The following is a 6,000-nucleotide window of genomic DNA, read 5'->3' as shown; positions in this document are numbered from 1 at the left end:
CCGGGGCAGACTTTGAATCATACATTTGTGCTTAATCCACAGGTGAGACTTTTCTGCTCTACTTCCCTATGAATAGAAGACTAGCTCAGGTAGAAACATGTAACTGATGTCATGAAGAGCCTGGTAGTTGTACAAGGATTACTTCCCACATTAAATATGTGGCAAGTGTTGATTTATTAAATATTCCTTTCCAAAGCAGAGGATAATGAGGATCATGTTTCAGTGATAAGGCTGAATTACATTCTCCATTTTATCCAGTATTCCTCTGAAGCACTAGCTCTTAAAGCTTATTGTCCCATGTTTAAATTCCCCTGTTTGGCTTATAGGGCTCACAAAATGACACACATGCTCAGAAATTATTGGTGATATCTGACACTGAGTGTCTGGTGAAAATACTAGATTAAAGATTCAGATTTCAGGTCCATATTGTCTTCATGTTCCTTACCGCTTCTTGATGAAAAGTGTATAATTTTATTTTTTGGAAAGGTCTGCGCTATAGGCTGCGCTGCGCTGCATTGCACGTGTCTTGGAAAGCAGATGATATAAAAGTTGACATTTTGTTTGCTCTTCATACTCTCAATCATGTTGTATCGGAGCTCCCCTGCTATATGGAGAGAGAAATCACAGACAGCACTGCCTCAGCTGACTGAGTGCCATCATGCCACTGCTGTGACAAAAGACTTTCTGGGAGCTTATGTTAAAGCATTTATTTCTTTTAGTAGGGAAGCACTTGCTTTTTACTGTCACCTCTAGTTTGCTACCATTTAGGACATGTAGCCACAGACCTTCTCTGTATGTTTAGGTCTCCAGAAACTCAAGTGAACCTGGAGAGAACTGCGGCTACCAGGTAATATGCATAGCTGGACCGTAATCTCAGCTGTGAATCTCCTCAGATGAGTTGTGGTTAGCTTGGTGGTAAAGAGCCATATTTGGACTTGGGGAGGTTGAGTCTCGCCATTCATACTAACAGGTTTCTAAGCCAGCCTCAGTGATGGTTGTCAATGTTGGCAGCAAGGTATTCTAACAGGAACAGTTTAACAGAGAAAGTGGAAGGAGAAGAAAATCATGGAATAAAAATGTATCTTAAATGAGAGGTTTCATATCTTCGTATCAGACTGATCATCCCAGGGGTCTGTAAAGCCCCAGCATATAGATATCTCTATGAGAAGCTACAGAAGAACAGTTACAGTGGGTCAAACCAATTGTCCATCTAGCTCAGTATGCGGTGAAATAATACACTTAGTGTTTTCTGTAAAAGGATCAAAAGTTAACATAAGATCTGCTTATAGCAGAAACAATGGGGAACAAAACCAATGCCCTGCTCCCTCTCTAGTATTGTCAATATTACAAACTCAGTGTTATAATTGTGACTACACTTTTCCTCAAAACAAGAAGTAAACAGATATAATTTTCATTTTACTGATGGTTTAACTACCATTGCATCTTATGGGATACAGAGATGACAGGGACTCTCTCCTGCCCATGGCATACTTCTGGTTTGCTTGGCCCCTGCCCCAGCAGCTACTGTAGCTGCAGGCTGCTGAGAACAGGGACTGAGTGAGCAGAAGCCTCCTCCCTGCAGCATGCTCAGCTCCTGCCCTGGCAACTAGCCCCAGATAGGGAGGGAACCACTGCTGCCTCCCAGGCAGACTCTAGAAATGGATCCATCTTACTTCCTGCCCAACTGGGAAGAGCAGTGAATGTGCTAATGGGGATGTGCAGAGAAAGAAGAACAGAGCCTCTCTCTCTACCCTGCCCCCAACACGCCAATCTGCGGAGGGGGCATTTGACCCTCCATGCACTGCCTCTATTGTAACAAATGCTTGAATGTTTGATTTGATTGTCTTTTTATGACATATGTACAGCAGGTAGCACAATGAAGCTCTGACCTCTGACTGGTGCCTCTAGGCACTGCTGCATCACAAGTATCATGCTCCTGACACTGAGGAGAGAGCACGTGGCACAGCTCTCCTCTATTCCTTTTCTACCTGAAGCTCTTACAGACTCAAGTAGAGGGGATGAAGGGAGGGTCATGGAGAACGCATAGGGACGCATCTCTGAGAACAATCGTGACTGCACCAAGGGGAGTAACTTCTCCTTGTTTGAGTGCTCCCTGGGGGTGCTCCACGTAGCAGTACTCATTTGCTGGAGGTGGGTATTGAAGTCTTTAAGTGGAATGATCTAAAACAGCATCTGCCAAGGCAGTGGCAGGTATTGGCCCTTTTTCAGCGCCTAATGCTTTGCAAATATATAGTGTGACAGGACCAGGTGGCCAGTCTACAGATGTCTACAAGAGGGACATTTACTAAGGAAGGCAGCTGTTAAAGCCCATCACTCATGTGGAGTGGGCTCTAATAGTCTGTGGTGGCTGGTTGCCTTCAAGTTGGTATGCAGTCTGCAATCCATTGGGGTAGGCTTTGTGCTGAAACAGCTGTTCCTGCATGGGGCCCAGCCATGCTCAGAAGAGTTTGTCAGATTTCCTATTTAGTTTGGTTTTATCTAGGTAAAAAGCAAGTGCACGTCTATATTGAGCACATGCAATACAGCCTCCGTGGGAGAGGAGTGAGGCTTAGGAAAATAAGTAGTTTATATGAAAATCAGATATGACTTTGGGGAGAAAGCTCGGGTGTGTCTGTGATGGCTGTTTGCCTCTGAGTTGGTATGCAGTGTGTGTGTATCCTGCAATCCACTTGGATAGGCAATGTGCCAAAATAGCTGTCCCTGCATGAGGCCTCAATCACACCACTAAGTCTGTCTGATTTTCTGCTTGCTGTAGTTCTCTCAAGGTAGAATGGAGCTGTCCACCTTGCATCAAGGATGAGTAATAAAACTTTTGGGAGAAACTCTGGATGGGGCCTGAGTACCACTTTGTCTCTGGTGAAAATGGTGAAAGAGTTCTCCTTGAGGGCTGCAATTTCTGCTACCCTTCTTGCTGATGTTACTGCTACTATCACTATCAGAGCCACCTTCATAGATAAGTGCTGTAGTTGCTAGTGGTTCAAAGGGTAGCACGGTAAGTGTATCTAGTGCAATTTTACTCTTCTTAGCTCTTTTTACTTTGTTTACAGACTGCTGTTTGTGTGTGTTCCAGGGAGTCTCCTTATCAGGCAGCTGTCCTGATATGAGGAGAGGCATGCTTTCTGTTTGTGCAGATGAGTCGCCACTACTGCCAGTACCTTGGAGAATACCCTCAGTGAAGTGGAGAGGCTGAAGGGAAGTACAGTATACTGGAAGTGTTGTCTACCCACCATAAATCTGCTGTATTTCCTGTACATGGGCTGGATGGCCACATGGAAATACATGTGCTGAAAGTTGAGTCATCAGCCAGTTGTGGTATTGTAGCTGGGAACCCTTTACCTTGCCATGTGGCAAGATAGGTGCACATGCCAACAGGCTATTTTGCCAGTAGCAGGGCATGGTGTTTGTGCTAGCAATGCAATGGTTTTAGGTTTCTGAGCCACATTTAGTCGTAGGCTTGTACAACCATTTGGACACTGAAGCCAGTTCTTGCAGCCTCTGGGGCATGTCGGGTGATGGCAGCCCTGGCAAGCTCTTTTCTGGAACCCTCATGGAGAGCAAAACAGGTTTGGATCAGCCTCTGTTGGATGATGGGGGTGGGATTCCCTGTTAGCATCTACATTCTTAGATGAAGCGGTTGCAGAGCTTGCAGCTGGAACAGCAGCAGCTGCATTATGTAATGACACCATATGTATGGTATAAGTGGGATGTGATTCTTATTTTATTGCCATTTTACACAAAGATCTGAATGCCCAGCGTGTGAAGCGTGGCTGTGGAGTTTTTCAGGGAGATCAAGGAAATGTCTGTGGACTCTGCAAGAGTTTTGGACCTTCGAAGGATGGGGTCTTCCAGTTTTGCCTGATCCACCTTTTGGAAACCAGAAAGGTAGAGCCATGAAGCTCTCTTCATAACCGCACACAGTGATGTCAGCAGACTCAAGGGAGGCCTGCAGGGCTGCCTTCACTATGAATGAGCCCTCGTTAGTATTGGGTACAATTTGCTGTCTTTTATTGTCTGAAATGTATTCAATAAAAGTAGGCATTTGTTCAAATCTGTGTGTGTATGTTTCACCAACAATGCTGTATAGCTTCAGGAAAGCAGAGGAAAAGGCCTTTCTATCCATGCTATCAAGTTGCTTCCACTCCTTATCAGGAGGAGCAAATTTAGTTAAAATCTGTTTTACTCTGCTTGGCAGCAGCAACCATGAGAGAATTAGCAGGGATGTATGTAAAGAGGAACTCTGCACTGTGCAAGGCGATATGTGTTCTGTCTGCCTTGTTGCCCACTGGTAAAAGGTGGCTAGTCGTTTGCCACATGTGTTGAGCCAGATCCACGAGGGTAATGCCAATTTTACTGACAGCACAGAGTATGCTGGTGAGTTTGTTGGGTATCAGACTATGACGTTAGTGGAATCTGTATGATGTCAGCCATCCTTTTAAAGAGATATTGGAATAATTTGCAGTCATCACTACTGCCTCCCTCTACAGGTATCAGCATGTTCTCAGAGAAGGAGAGCTGCAATTGAGTATCAAAACAAAAAGCAGTCAAGTAGCCTTTAAAGACTAGTAAAATAACTTATTAGGTGAGCTTTCGTGGGACAGACCCACTTCTTCAGACCATAGCCAGACCAGGTTGACTCTGTTCTGGTCTGGCTATGGTCTGAAGAAGTGGGTCTGTCCCACGAAAGCTCACCTAATAAATTATTTTGCTAGTCTTTAAAGTGCTACTTGACTGCTTTTTGTTTTGATAGTATATAGACAAGCATGGCTTCCTCTCTGTTTCTATGCAAATGAGTATGTGATGAATCAGAGGAGTCATCACCATTGAGGAATTGGTCTGACTCAGTTTGATCCTCAGACACAACCAAAGATGAGTTTGAAGTGTGCCTTGAAAAGGGCTGAGCAGCAGGTTGACATTGTTGCTGCTGGTATATTCTGAGAAGCCCAGGTATCGCAGTACAGCCAGGCAAGAGGCACGGACATACCAGATGGTAGCCACTGGCCAGGGAACCACTGAGGCATCATTGATCATAGTTGGTGTGTCTCATTGGTAGGAGAGAGACATCTGAGGAAGACAACCTTTGATAGAGATACCACTTCCTCCTCATTATATGAGGAGGGTACAGGGGCTGCCGTATTTGACAGATACAGCCTGGCCAGTGATGGATTGGCCTCAGTATCAAAACAAAGTGGAAGATACTGTCATTGCCCTTAACAGGTCCCAAAAAGTAAGAGTGTGAGTGAGGCAGCAGGCAGTAGTGCAGCTGCAGACATTTACCTTGTCATGCAGTAGGATAAGTGCATACGCTGATGGGCTCAAGCATGGGCTCTGTTCAACCTACTAGGTTTGCCAGTGGCAGAGCATGGGTTTTGTGCCAGCAAAGCCACAGCTTTAGACTTTTCAGTGACATTTGGCCGAGACTTGCCCACTTGTTTGGGTCTTACAGTGAGGTCTTGTGGATCTCGGGGAGCAGTAGGAGCCAGAAGCCCTGGCAAGCTCTTGTCCGGAGCCCCACAGGGGAACAGAGCCCGCTTGGTATCATGGGATTGCCGCCTTCTGGCTGAGGGGAATTCCCTGCTGGCATCTGCATTCGCTCTCTTGGGTGGTTTAGAGGATGTAGAGGCCACAGCTGGAGTAGCAGCAGCTTCTTAACTGACATTGCTGTATGACAAATGTAAATGGGGTGCTGAGAAATAGCCACGTGGTAAAGCACTGAGGTGAAATAACTGCTGTGCTGTGTAAATACTGAAACAAAATAGAGCTCACACAAAAACACCCCATATTCTCAGTGACCCACACCCCCACCAGCCCCCTTCAGGCAAATAAGACACTAGTTTGGTGAAGACAGGCAGGCCAGAGCAGTTGTAAAATGAAATGAAAATACTTGTGTGCAGCACTGCTCGGCATTGGAGTCGCAGGCAGTGGTGTAACAGCCCTGTGGGCAGCTGGTGTAGGATTGGGCTTTCCAGGATGTTTAAGCAT

At 45.6% G+C, this 6,000-nt stretch overlaps 1 protein-coding gene across 1 annotated transcript in view; it reads left to right on the top strand.

Moving 5' to 3' along the window:
• Positions 1–6,000, top strand: part of LOC142015382 (cytosolic phospholipase A2 zeta-like) — a 60,147-nt gene continuing 54,147 nt past the window's right edge. The window contains exons 1-2 of the mRNA XM_074998862.1: positions 1–42; positions 803–847. The gene's annotated coding sequence lies outside the window, so the exon portion shown is untranslated. The remainder of the gene's footprint in view (positions 43–802; positions 848–6,000) is intronic.

The sequence above is a fragment of the Carettochelys insculpta genome, chromosome 6 (genome assembly GCF_033958435.1).
Source record: "Carettochelys insculpta isolate YL-2023 chromosome 6, ASM3395843v1, whole genome shotgun sequence".
Classification (NCBI taxonomy): domain Eukaryota; kingdom Metazoa; phylum Chordata; order Testudines; family Carettochelyidae; genus Carettochelys; species Carettochelys insculpta.
This window is presented reverse-complemented; position numbering and strand designations above follow the sequence as displayed.